The 14,768-nt window shown below is 40.8% G+C and overlaps 1 protein-coding gene across 4 annotated transcripts in view; it reads right to left on the bottom strand.

The window, feature by feature from the left end:
• LOC138621813 (sushi domain-containing protein 3) overlaps positions 1-14,682 on the bottom strand; it is a 31,547-nt gene extending 16,865 nt beyond the window's left edge. Inside the window, exon 1 of one of the 4 annotated variants that reach the window (XM_069700137.1) lies at positions 14,591-14,682. The gene's annotated coding sequence lies outside the window, so the exon portion shown is untranslated. Of the gene's footprint in view, positions 1-44; positions 3,369-3,400; positions 6,727-14,469; positions 14,556-14,590 lie in introns of those variants that run through there. The other 3 variants (XM_069700138.1, XM_069700139.1, XM_069700140.1) reach the window with 3 other exon arrangements.
• Positions 14,683-14,768: the final 86 nt, after the last annotated feature.

Genomic DNA, 14,768 nt, shown 5'->3' with positions numbered 1-14,768 from the left:
TGTGCATGTATTGTAGCTCCAGCTGTAATCTGCTCTCTGCTCACTTGCTGTTGTTTCCTCTCCAGCCTCCTCTTCCTCTCTGTCTCTCTGCAGGCTCACTCCTGCTCCCCCTGCTCTCTCTCTCTCTCTCTCTCTCTCTCTCTCTCTCTCTCTCTCTCTCTGATCTCCAGCTGGGCTGACTGAGCTCTTGCATAACAGTAACTCATTTGCTGAGCTGTGCTGAGCTGTAACTCATGCAGCCTTAAGTCCTGATATTCCTGGTGGCTGCTCTTTCCCTCTCCGCCCCTCTCACCCTGTTTCCCGCTCTTGCAGGCTGAGTGTACGGACTGCTAAATGTACAGTTTTACAGGAAACCATTAAGACTGATAAATATTGGCCGCTGGATCACAGACACCTCCGAGGTCACGAGCTGGGGATGTTGACTGTACATCCTCGGTTTGAAAGAGGTTTACAAGCTTGTAGTTGCTCAAACAGGACATCCTTAAACATAGTTTAATAGCTCAAACTGTCAGACTAAACATATCCATACTACTTCAAATTTCAATCAGCCGCAGAAGGTTAGATGAACCTCTCCATAAACCAATCAAAACTAAAACTGTAAAGTAAACGATGAGATTGAATTCTTCCCAGCTGTGACTTTTCTGTGCATGCCCTCCATCTTTGCGTAAATATGTAGGGATGTATGTTTTTCCCGCTAATTAAAAAACAAATGGTGGCGTCGAAGCCAAACTGGAGTACAGCCGAGTGGTCCAAACATAAAAAAACAGAGCATTACCTAGACGATGGGAAATTAAAAGAGAACGAGGCGTTCAAAGAAATTGCTCTAAAAAATGAAAGCTGGGATGGACTGAAGGATGACCAAACTAAAAACTGCTGGAAAACCTTGAAGAGCACCTGTTACAAGGATAAATAAACAGTTGGGAACCACCAACTTCTGATTTATGAAAAAAACATTGTGGATGACCACTCACTGACCACAGCATGGATGTTGGTTTTGAGGAAGAACCATGTGATGTATTCATTACTTATGCACATACAGCTGTTCCAGTTAAATGCTTCGGTGCATAGGAACATCCGACCGTATCAGATCTCATCTCATGTAGAGTTGTTAACCTGAAATCTACTCGGTAGGATTAGGATTTACTTTACATAGTATGTCTGACATCTCAGGTCAAAATTAACAGCATGTCTACAGAGGAGACACTTGCAGACCCGTTTTTCATTCGTCCATCTCATACATGACTGATATACACTCCTACAGCCAGGCCAACTGAAACATGAACTGTTTGATGCTTTTTTTATTCTGTTTTATTCAGAGACTGTCTTCCCATAAAAACTAGAATTGCGGCCTCTCAGTTGGTTGCATGACTCCACCAAAAAGTCAAGTTGCAGTTTACACCCATCTCTGTCCAGACTCACATAATATAAGTAGTGAAGACTTTGAAGAAAAAAAATGACTGACAGTAGAAAATGATTCAAATATGGATGTTGCTGCAAAGAAGCTACTACGTGGATGCTTTATACACATATTCAACCTGACAGCACAGAAGAGCTATACAATCAGCACAGTTTCAAATTGGACACCCAAGATTATTGTCACCAATTCAGTATCTGACCAAATGTGAAATATGTTCAGAATCTCTTCTTCTGTTCCTGAGTTATGATGTTGAATAATGACCAGAGAAGTGTTTTTGCAGAATATCTTGATGTCATAGTGAAGTTGATCTTTGGGACATAAAATGTCATCACTTATGTTATCCAAATCCACTTCTTAAAACCCATTTTTATTGAATTGCTTTTAAGTGATGTCGTCCTTTTATGTCCTTTTATGCAGTTCTTTTGTTCCCCTGTTTTTGTTTGTTTATTTTATTCATTTATTTATTTGTTTGTTTTCTATTCAATTTGCTCGTTTTGGTTATTTGTTTGGTTTTGTTGTATTTATTACCTTCATGGTTTGGTCTTTTTTGCCTCCTGTTTTCTTAAATGTTTACCGGTATTGACGTTATGTTTGACTATGCTTTGCTTCTCTGTAGAGCACTTTGTAAACTCTGTTTTAAAGGTGCTGTATAAATAAAGTTATTATTATTATTATTTGTGTGAAACCCTTTCATTCTGTTTGTTCTCCGTCAGCTCCTCCGCCCACTAGAGGTCCTCGGTCTCTCTTCCTGCCCCGTCTCCTGCTTGCCACGCTCACCTCACCTGCACCAGTTCTCCAATCTGTCTCACTGGCAGACACTCTGCAATTAACCCACACAGTGTATTTGCCTCCAGTCTGTCACTAGATGCCGATTCATTCAGTCCTTGCCAAGAGTCTTTGTCACACGTTGTTTCTTGGCCCTTTTACCTCAGTTTTTTTTTTTTTTTTACCAGTTTCTAGTCAGCTTCGGTCCTTGAATGTACTTTGGACTGTATTTTTCCCATTGCATTGCGTCCACCTGCCTGTAGCCCTGTGTTTTCAACAAATCACTGTAAGTAAAGTTTTATGTTTGATTCACACGTTGTGTTTACGGGTCCTCCGTCCTCTCATAAACTTTGGCAGCAATAAAAAGGACTGAAATGATAAAGACAATGTGAGAGGGTTCTTTAATAATGATGAGCCTACAAAGAATGATCAGATTCAGCAGGTCTGATGAGCTTTTGGGGATTTAAAGCGAGTTTCAGCCCCTGGTTTCATCATGTCATTCACGCACAAATATAAATTGAGCTTTAAGAGAGCTATTATTTGACAGAAGAAATAGCCATCTAATGGTTGTTTGGCTGATGCTGGAATTATACTGTCCAAAGACACATGTAAACATCTCTGCGGACCGATGTAGAGAGGGGTGTTATGGGCGGATGGCAGAGTGCCCACCAATCAAATCTTGTTGTGTGTGTCAGTCAACACCTCAAGTTAGATGATTTGACTCCTATCAGGAAAAGGGTGAAAAGGCATCATAGAATTGTCTTTAAAATATCTAAAACATCTACCCTCCCACGTGCTCGCAGCCTCACAAACCTAGCCAAACTACAAATGTTACTGTGATTATTGAGTTCTGGGAACGGAGCCCAGCATCCAGCTGTAGGGTTCATCTGCAGCTCTAGATTACAAAGACAGCCTGGAGCAAAATCCTCAGGGCAGGTGAATGTTTGGTCACCAGCTCAGTATAGTTTCCTGGTTCCTAACTTCTCTGCAGTGACTGTGTTCGAGCATGAAGCTGTGACGAGAAGACCTTTGCGGTGCAAGAAGGTCAAAGCTCTGTGTTTTTGGTGACGCGGTGCACAAAGCTTTTCCCGAGAAAGGCGGTAAATCCTCAGCGTAAAGAGGAGTTTGTCTGGCGCTTAATACATTTATCACCACTGTTTTTGAATATTTAGTCTTTTTTTCACTGCATCCATGTGAATAAAAACACGACTTCAGTACCTGCCTGGCTTCTCCTGCGTCACTGAGTGTGTGCACCACCTCCCTTTTTCCTTTTAGCTGTATCTGAGTGTGCATGTGCTCAAATCCTCATGGGGGACCGTGTGTCACAGGTGGACGCTCAGGTGTAATGTGATGATCCCGATTGCCTTTATTGATGCCTCTCTCGCCAGAAAGTCCATGCAAAGATGTGAATAATTGATGTATCTGGGACCAAAAATAGGAGAGAGAAGGAGAGAGAAAAGAAGAAAAGAAGAGAGGTAGAGTCAGAGAGCGTGAGAGCAGCGGACAGAGCGAGCGATGACATGAGGACGGGACGAAATCAGAGAGAGAGAGAGAGAGAGACAGAGAAAGAAAGAAAGACAGGGAGAGGTTGGACAAGAAAGACAGATGAAGTGAGATCCAACGCTTTTAGCCTGAGAAAACTGCCATCTATCAAATGTTCGACCAGTAAATGGGGACGCGGTGAGCTCTGCCGCCACGAACTACATTATTTACAGCCACAGCTTTGCCAAAGTGGACACAGGGAAGGCTTCAAAGGACTCATCCAAGTTTTTCTTTTGGGCCATCAAATTAAAGCTGAACTATGCAAGATTTATATGGTAAAAATACACCCATCCTATCAGTGTAGATCAGAGCATGGGGCTGGAAGGTGGCTTCAGGTGTCAGGATGATGCTGGGAAAGGCTCTTAATGTGAAAATACAATACAGTGATGAGGTTGTGTTATTTCCACATAAAATCTCGGCTTAATTCCAAATCATGATGAAAACGAACAGTTGCGTGATATCTGTGATAATTCAAAATGTAAACATTAACTTTAAAGCTGCACTAATAAATATTGTATGGGTAGGTGCCTCGCAGCAAAGAACACGCTGAGCTCAGACTGCAGTTTCCTGCAGCTCCATGAGCTTCTTGATCTCGTTGTGGTCTTTGGACACACTTCTCCACTGTCATCAGCCTCATCTCCAGGCGTGATTCAACTTGGGTGAACTCTCTGTACTTTGACTGCTCAGCACCGAAAACAGAAAAAGTTATCGACTCACTTTGTGAAATTTCTGAGGTCAAAAATGTTACGCAGCATATTTTCTCTGACAGGAATTGTTCAGCCTTATCTTCACCTCACCGTGCCAGACTCCACTTGGTGGCACGATTGCAAGCGGGAAGGTGAGCCCATTAAAATGGCAAAATCCCAGAAAAACACAAAGAACCAAGCAGGTCTGCCTCAGTACATGATTCCAATCTTTGTAAAAACTTTCCATTGTCTGTGTAGTTTGTTAGCTCAGAAGTTTATTTATTGATTTATGAAGTTATTTCTCACTGTGACAGGTTTTTTTTTTTAAACAGTAACTCAGATAGTGGAGGTGGAGGTTGAATGTCGACTGAAATAGTCGGTCACCGGCTGTTATATTGCAACTTTCTACATCTGATGAGTCAGACTACAGCCACTTGGTCACTGTGGTTCTAGCTGTTAGCTGAATCCCTCTCCATTTTCTTATGATATGCTAAGCTATTAACTTCTAATAAAACATTTCCAAACTATTTATTTGATTGTAGAGATTCCTATGAATCTGTGTTGCAGCATGACTTCATTCTGTTTGTACTCAGCTTGCGGACGTTTTCATTTTCATTCATTTTTTCTATAAAAAAAAGATTTAATGTTTCATGAAAACGCTAATTTGATATTCACTGCTCTGACAGCAAACATGCATTTACAATGTAAAAACCGTAATGCTCATGATGGCGTTCTTTATCGTTATGACGGTGATGCGGCCAAATGAGGCACAGCTCAGCATTATGGTACATACAGATGACTGTATGTTGGCAGGAAGACATTCTATAACGTGATAAGACTATTGTTGAGTCGATTTCCAAACGTCTAGTAATATCTGCAATAATTCAACTTCCACAGACTGACTGACTAGAAACGCAAGCCCAGTTTGATCAGATCATTTGATAATATATCGTGTCCTTAATATGCTTCTTGCTTCATTTTTTAACATCAATAAATCATATCTACATTAAATATGAAACAAACTATATATATAACTAGTGCAAACAAATCGGCACTGCGTAGACTATCTGCCTCTACTTAGCATTTCACATCGTGAGAGGTTGGATGTGGATGGAAATTTACTGTATTAGTCTCTTTAGCACAAAAAATGATAGAAGAAGAAGACACAAGAAGAGAACTGAGGGTCATCTGGGCAAAACAGTCAGGCAGACATGGGATGCAAGAGGCGTTGGCAGATGTTCATGATGTTTATAAAACAGCAGTGTTTACTGACAGGCCCGTGTTAATGTGGTCTTCCAATAGCTAGAGTGTATTGCATTTGTGAGTTGGATTACTGGGATTAAGGAAGCAGACGGGCAGATATTCCCTCTAACTCTTCATTGGAGGGTGAAAATGAAGCTTTTCTTATCGTTTGTCTGACAAATGAGTCTCTCCAAGAAAATAGTCAGCATGGGAGACATGATGACAAAGATTGAGATGCTGGATCTGATAGTTGAACCAGTTATTGAGACACTGTAAAACAGAAATAACTAATTGATGATTATTTCATGATTGATTCATCTGTTGATTCTTTTTTTGAAATCAGTTGTTTTGTTTTTAAAATGTCAGAAAATGGTGAAAAATGAGTGTTTCCGTAAACTGAAAGTTCAGCCTGAAATGTCTTGTTTTGTCCAAACCAGAAGTCCCAAGTCAAAACATACTCAGTTTATTATCAAGGAGGACTAAAGGAACAACAAAATGTATAAATCTAAAAAGCTGGATTCAAAGAATTCGAGCATTTAATTTAATTAATCAATTATTAAAATTGTCGACAATTGATTTTCTGTTAATCAACTAATTGGTTAATGGAATTGTTTGAGTGCTACTCTTTTCATATTCCAGTAGATTTAGAGAAACATCAACATACGCTTTGAGTCATTTTTCTGGCCAATTTCTTAATAAACTGTAAATCCAGTAATTGCACCTTTTCTAGTTCGATTTTGGTCTTCACCAACTCCAGAGAGACATAAATGTCTCTTTAGCTGCAAAATGTTTTGCTATGTTTAATAAGTAGTCACCAACGCTTTGTGTCGGCTGTTTGGTGGCGAGAAGGTAACTCGCATAAGTCTATCAGTGGGTATTTGCTGAAAACAACATGAGTGAGTGAACAGTCCAGTCACCCGCCAAAGCTTGTAATGTACCCGTCCATCCACTAGAGGGTACCGTGTATGTGACATGTTTTGCATCACCTAAGCGTGACAAACATACGCATGCATAAGTGCTGAAGAGGAGGATATGTGAGAGGTCATTTGACAAAGTATAACAAATACCAAGAAGAGTGGTTCGAACTCCCCCGGGAGACCAGGATTAGAGTCTGCGTGAAAGCAACATTCATATCTTCAATGGAATCTTTTCCTAACTCGAGTCAAATAGTTTTTATGCCAAACTGTAACCACATGGTTTTGTTTTCCTAAGCCTAACCATGTGGTTTTTCAGTCCCAGGCAAGGCAAAAATGTGACACTGACGCAGTATGTTGCAGTGGCCTCACGTATCACAGTCTTTGATGTGATTCTAGGTTGGAATGAAAACATTAAAACCAGAAAACCCAAACAAGGAGCTAAAAGTCAGCAAAACGCAGAGAGGAACTGCAGAATCCTGCGATAACTCTCTTTGGTTTTACCACTACGAGAGATCTTTATCATTTATAAAAATTCGATTTGGGACAGCTTTATAGAAGTGGCCTCAAAAATAGGCTAAGGCAACATCCTGGCTTTAAAATGTACATATTCCTCGCTGTGGCTGCTTTTGCTCATAAACTACAATTTCAGCAGCAGCTTTCACAGTTTGAGGACGATACAAAGGAAATTAAGTTCTTTTCCTTTATGAAGAAACTCTGCATAACCTGGAGAACAATTAATAGCTAACTTTGGATCCTGCAGTGCCCATGAACACTCAAATCTCTTTCCGTTGTGATGTCTGGGAGCTTCACTGACGGTGCTCTTAGCTTATCAGCTCCACGTTGAAATCACAGGCTCGTTCTGTTTTGACGAATAAAAAGGCTGCGTACATGTACGGTGTGGTTAGTATGAGGAATATGAAACATTAGAAGCTGTCTGTCTGTGTCCGTCACTATCAGCCTAATCCCTAATGCGACATCTTAGAGCACATTAAATGTCGTTATGTAACATAAAAACACAGCACACCGACACACACACATGCTGCACACAGACGTTTGCTCTTATTCCCGCGTGTGTGCATCTCGGTGCGCTTTCTATGTCCATTCACGTACTTGCAAACATTGTGCAGTCACATATAGAATTTGCATGTATTTGCGTCGACATTTTCACTTTGAGTTTGTATATTTGTCTTCATTTGTGTTCGTCTGTGGAGCACGTGCAGCCAGAACCGAAGGGCTTCCCCCTAACGAGAGGTGAACAAAGGTCAAGACAGCACTTCCACATCAGGGTTCAGGGTTTCTGTGGCAGCAGCTCAAATGATGAAGTTCTGGAGAAATTCTGGAGAAATCAGCAGATAATGAGGCCACAGTGAGCCAAAGGCAGCCATGATTGGTCCTGAGTTTTTATCAGGATTCATTACAGGCCCCTAGAAATCTCTAATTCTGTTTATTGTACTGATACTTTTATTATATTTTACTAAAAGACTTCAACGTCTGGTGGTCACTGGTCTTGAAAATCCAGCATATGGAAGTAAAGTTCAAGTTAAATGTGGTTTTTTTCCTGCGTTTTGACTGCTCCACTGTAAAACCAACAGACGTCTGATCACTGTTGGTGGACCAGTTGGTCTTTTGTACATCATAAAAAAAAATTGTGAACATGTGAGTCGCTCTGATAGGCTCCACCCCTAGACCCTATTTTTATATTAACAATGGATCAAAAAGCTAAATATGACTTGGAAAGTGTCTTTCATAGTCCCAGACCCACCCTGAGTTATCACCCACCATTGCTGCTCCCCTCGGGTCTAAAGAGCATTTCAGCATCTACAAAGTAGAATATTCATGAAAAGGTAAAAAAAAAGACTTCAATTACATCGACTTTGATTTTTTTTTTTTTTTGTAGTAGTATTGAAAATTTCGGGTAGTTTTTTGAACTGATCTATTTCAGTTTAATCAACATGTGTGTTGTGTTGTTCTTTTTAATTTAAATGTCTTAGTTTATCGAATGCTGTTTCAACATGACCAATGTGACCTGTTGTGTGAAGTTTGTCTTAGATTCTTTTCTGATATGAAAATAATCAGAATCGGTAGTAAAGTGGTACAGACTGAACTCAGTACGAACCTCATTATAGTTTGAATTGTTTTAATTATAACCGAAACAAACAATCAGGACTTAATTTAACAAAAAGTTTCCATCTCTGCAGAGTCTCTGGAAAGTTTTAACTCTCAGGCAAGGCATGCTGGGAAGTCTGTGGAACTTAATTTATTTAGCTGAGTGATCTTATTGTTGTGTTGAGTTTTCAAGACCTATCCAGGTTCCTGTTTTTTTTTGAGCACATCTTCCATGATAATTTCATCTTCCATACTTATCGTTGTCGATGTTTTATTTTGAGTCTCTTGCTCACTTCCAGTTGCTCGTGTCTCTTTCCTCTTTTCCAAACTAAGTCGACTCATTACGTTCACTACATGAGCACTGCACATCCAGTGACTCGACTCTCGCAGCCACAACATCATCACACCAACAGTAAACAACTTTCAGGGTCTTACTGCAGCGCGGTGGGAAACTAGTCTGAAAAATCTTCACTGATTAGACTCATGTTTTTCCTGCTTTAATCAAGTGTTGTTGTTGTGTTTTTCCTTTGAGCTGAGCAGCAGCAGTATCGGGAAGCTTCCCGTTCTGTTTCCTGCTGCGACTCACCACATCTGACCCCAGAGAAGGGAAGCAGAGTTCAAACATGACAAGAGGGGATTTGAGAGGCAGAGAGAGCAGATCAGGACTGGAAGGCGGCTGGTTCAAATCCCTGAGCCAGCTGGGAATTAATCCCCCACAAGAAAACCATCCCTGGGGTGAAGTGTCCTTCAGCACTTACTGAAGGTTTGTCTTTGAAACACTCATGGCAGATTGTTCGGTGGGAACAAACAGAAGAAAATGATTTCGGGGAAAAAGTACGAGCTGCACTCGTTGATTGACTTGTTGTGAATTGGAGTGCAGCCAGAAAATGCTGCAAATCCATCACTGAGGTATGAGAGATGAGATGAGATGAAGTTATTGATCTCTGTGGGGAAACTGGGCCATCGCTGCAACCGAAGAGAGGAGTGTAAGACGGAAAGGACAGAAAAAGATGAAACCAGAGGAGAGAAAAACTTTCAGGCTTTAAAGGGTTCTGCTTCTACTTTAATGGTTCTCTGGTTCCCACACGTGCAGATCCCCCCTCTCAGTTCTCGAGATTGAAACAGAAAACTGCTTGTTAATCTGCGCTCTGAGGATTTAAGTGAAGATCCGAGCTTTGGGTGACTCCCTTCAGCTTTGACGATAATTTCAGAGGCGAGCAGCAGCGGCAGATTAGAAATAAGCAGTCGGACAGAGAAACATGTGAACATGTGCTGACACTCGGAGACTTCAGGACCCCCGGAGCTCGTCTGGCCTTACGTTGCATCTACGCTGCGGGAACCTGGCTTCACTCCAAGTCTAGTACAAAAGTGATTAGTTGCTGTCGTTCCAAGAAAGGTCATTCGGAGGGAAGCATCTGATTTACAAATTTTTTTAAAAAGCCTAAAATGTCTTAAACACATAACAATAATAATAAGAACACGAAAAAATAAAACAAATTGAAATAAGATGAAAAATACATCTAGATAAAATCAGTCCTGTGGAGGCAGAAAACTGCTGACTGAGATGGATTTCATTCTCAATGTGAAGTTTGTGTGTGTGCTTTGTGCGTTTTTATGTGATTTCCTAATCTGAGGTCAGAGTTTACTGCAATCTGGCTCAACATTTTCTTTTTACATTTCAGGTCTTTCACTAAGCTGTAATCCAGCTTCCCCTCTTCCATCAGCGACGGGACAAGCAACCACAGAGTGTTAAAAGGCTTAAATTAAAAAAAATTAAAAAAAAGCTTACAAATAATAAAAACATGTCTGACCTTCACAAGGAAAAAGACGCAATGAAATCGAATTAAATCACAACAACTGACACTAAAGCTACTATACGGAGGATGAGTGTCTCAGTGGTGTGCAGCTGTAAAACACACAGTACTGAAGGCTCCAACACTCTGGGGAGGTACACAGCACCATCTTGTAGCGGTCACATGCTAATACAGTTTAAGCTCCACTTCATTTCCCCAAGCACCTTTATTCATTGGTACAGTAACTCTTCATCAACATGAATGTAACCACAGTAAACATCGTGCTGGCACAATCAACATGTGATCATCTCTAAATACAACACTTATATCCTCATGTCGTAAACCATGGTAATGGAGAGTGAGCAAGTTAACTGCGCTAACTTTGGCCGCGTATAAATTTAGACCTTGATTAGATTTATCTAAAAGATAGTACAAAATGTACATCCACGGAGACTCAAAGCACAACATGTAGTCAGGACAGTTCTGCTCAGTATGATTCCAGCTAATGATTTAAGGAAAACAAGCTGTGGCTGGTTTTCAGCACCACTGAGGGCCGGACAGCTCCGCGTCAGGCTGAAAGGTTTAGAAGAAGCTTTACATTAAAACATGGCTGTAACAGTCGAGGAAAGACGCACATGTGCAGATGTGAACAGCTGCCTGTGACTGAGAGGTGGGAGTGGCTAACATTATAAAAACCCTGGTGGTACCTGGTGGTATCTTTATTAAATAAACTAGCTCTCACCACCTGAGTGTGTATGTTACCTGAGGCAGCATTAGATTACATTGTAGACACACAGTAATGTTAAATGCAGTTGGACTACAGAGGGTTGGACTTAGGCTGAATATAACATGTTGTATAAATATAGATTCAGTGTCTTAATCCATATCTATAACATTTTAGCATGTACAGCTTAACACAGCATGAGTGTGAGTGGCAGGCTGAGTGTAATGTAAGCAGTGAGGGTGCTGAAGGGGAAAGGAGAGCAAAAGGATGTAAAAAAAAGTTTTTTTTTGACGAGATGGAAAAAAATGTTTACTGTAAAAAGAGAAAAAGCTGATTACTGGTGCAGTGTTAGAGTACGATGTTGTTTTATCCTCTGTGGTGTTACTTAGACTGGTATCTGTCTAAAAACCTTCTCTGCATCTGTCTCTGCTCTATCAGAGGAGGAAGACGTTAGTGGAACAGCAGCAGTACCTCTGTTAATTAGCGAATTCTTAGAGAATACAAGCAAATAAAATAAGAAACAACCACGTTAAAACTTTAGCCTGGTGTGAACCCGACGCAATTTGACTGCGTCAATATATATGAGTCTGGACACCCTCCAGATATAGAGAATAGTTTGCGGTCATTCCTTTCTACTGGGCGTAGACCTCAGGTTAATTTTAACCAATCAGCCTGCGCTGAAACCGGCTGACACTCTGGCACCACTGCAACTACCTACAGTGTCCACCAAATTGTTTTTTTTGCTGAGCACAGTGTGTTTTTAAAGTTAGTTTTTAATGAACACCACCGGTGTGACGAGGTGCCGAGTGTTTATTCTGCGCTGAGCAGCACTAAATATATGACTTATTAAATAAGAAAGTTGAGGCTTAAAAGTAGAGAAGGTGTCTACTTCCTGAACCCAAACTGGGTCCATAGGAGTGGAACCTGATCGTTAAAGACTCTGTCTTTTCAAAATAAGTATTTAAAAAGCCTCCAAGATGAAAGGTCGGTCCCCACAATGTAATGACATCTCTGCTCCAAACAAACGGTAGTTGCTGACATTGAGGACAGGTCTTGACCTCCGTGTTGATTCTGAGCACCACAGCTATAAACAAATTACACTCGGTCCTTTTTAAAAGCAGAAACGGTAACGTCACAGGGCGTTAAATCATAACACTGAGCTGTGGGATCCCATTCAGCAGCTTTTAGAACATCACGTCGTAGGATGACACTTATCTTTGTCAAGTCGGAATCTTAAGCCAATCGCAACAACTGCAACGCTGTTGTAGACGACATCACAAGCAATCCAAACAAGAAGCAGTCGCAGCTTTCAATCCAATCAAACCCAGAGGGAGGAGCGAAGAGACAAAGGAGGACCATCCATGATGGAATTACAAACTAGTCCAGCTGAGACTCGGTGAGAGTATTTGTCTGGCAGCTGCCCACAGTGTGGCACACAGGACTCGTTATGGACCACTTACTTACATATGTATACTCCCCAACACACACACACACGCACACGCACACGCACACATACTCATACTCTGAAAAGTCTGCTTGTATGAAGTGTGAAACCATTGACAAAGTTTTACATCCTTTAAGACTAAAAGAGGTTTACAGCGAATTAGCCAACAGTGTTTGGGTTATGTAAGCTCAAAGGTCCAATGAAGAGGAAACAAACACACACACACGCCAAGAAAGTGAATTGAATTCATGGAGCTCAACTCGACAATTTATACGCAGAAAAGCCAGACTCCCTTAGTGCTAAAAGGCGTTGTGAGAACGATGAGCGCATTCGCTGTGTATTTAAAAAATATTACATCATAAAGTCGTAAATTAAAACTCCCCCCAGCTTCACACATTACAGTAGATTGAGTGGATAATCCTTTGAAATGTCTCCTTGCTTTTAGCAGGCGGCCAGGGGTTGTTGTTCACTGGACGAAAAGCTAAGAATTAATCCTCATTACACAATGGAACAAAACCTGTTTGATTGTTTGGTGAGTTTAAATACAATACGTGTGAATGTTTGTTATGTGACGGCCCTCCACCGACTTTTAAATGTTCTGCTTTCATGTATTACTGCCCCGCAGCCTTTAACTTCACTTTTTAACGCACATTTTGAAGAGACACTTGAGGCCCAGTCTTGTAGAGAATTCACAAGTTAAATATTGTACATTTGCAGTGAAATTTATTGAATTAATCTGTGCTTAAAAAACTGAAAATCATGTTTTTGCCAGCCTCTATGAGCTCGCCTTGCTGCAATGATGTAGATGTGATATCACTGTTGGTTTAGATAAAGGTCATTTTTGTTTAGGAAATCTCTATATATACATATATATGTATATATATCCATGTATGTGTTCCACTTCATTTTTGTGAATGGGCATTAACATCTGCTGTAGCATTAAGTTATTAGCACCCACTTAATAATGGAAAAAAAAACCCCTGCATAACATGAATACATTATATTGAAAACTTATATCATCCAACATATTTCAACTGTGCCTGTAAAATGTTGAGCCTCCAATCAATGCTGTTTTTTAAACAAGCTGACACACAGTTGAACCTAAGTGCTGACTCCAGGCCTGATAGATTAACCTGCTGCTTCTGGTGATAATAAAGAAAAAACATTTTCAGCAAAGATGTCAAATTATACCGTTTTATTCGTAAAAACTATTGATTTGGCTTCACTGATTAAACTGTTGAAAGATTGCTATTGTAACAGGAGTCTGGATAATGGAAACCTGACTCCCGTCTGGAAAATCAACTTGTTTGCACCGACTCAGTGAATCCTCAGGAGGGCAGTGTGTTTCAACTCCCATACTGGCCTCTGGCTTCTTCACTTCTGTGAACTTGTTGGTAATGTGTTAAGGATTCCCTGTTGTTTAAGGATTACACAATTTAAAACTATAAATAAATAAGTTATATCACATTAAGGGTAGTGCACCCCTAGTGGGTGAAACAGTTTATAAGCAGCAACACTGCATTATCTAACACTGATGAATAATTTGTCTCTTTATTTGTCTTGTATAAAGTTGTTGTTTTTTATATATATAATTTATGTCCTACAGGAATCCGATTTGTCTAGCACTCCAAATTTTCTAATATTATTTGAGCAAACCTCTCAGAATTTCTCATCATATTTCTGTACAGAGACCATGCACACGCACACACCCACGCCCCTGTGCAAACTTTTTTCTCCCACCCTCATTGGTGGAGTCACGGCAAGCGAGGGTGGGGCAAAGCCGTGATTAATTAGCATACCTATCCAGCCCAATAAATGCGCCGGCAGTCTTACCTGATGCTTCGATGAGCGTCACACACACAGAGGAAGAGTGGTTCCTCCGGGTGTTGTGCATGGCACGAGGACCATCCACAGTGGACCCAAAACTCAGGCTAGAAATAGCAAGTGCACTCACCGTCTCAGGTCTGGTTACCCTCTGCAGTCTGTGCGTAAAAGCGCACAACCAAAACCAAACTTTAGGCTCTTCGAGGAGGACTGCTCCCCCCCCACCTCCCTCTTCCTCCTTCCTCTGGCTCTCCACGGTTTCCGTCGGCCGGTTGGTGATTTTCACATCTGGTTCTGCTGAGTTGTGT

Source organism: Brachyistius frenatus, unplaced genomic scaffold (genome assembly GCF_029030835.1).
Source record: "Brachyistius frenatus isolate BFR_SWC_R1_liver_20210118 unplaced genomic scaffold, ASM2903083v1 Contig_32, whole genome shotgun sequence".
In the NCBI taxonomy this organism is placed as follows: Eukaryota; Metazoa; Chordata; class Actinopteri; family Embiotocidae; genus Brachyistius; species Brachyistius frenatus.
Note: the sequence above shows the minus strand (reverse complement) of the source record. Positions and strands in the feature narration are given on the sequence as shown.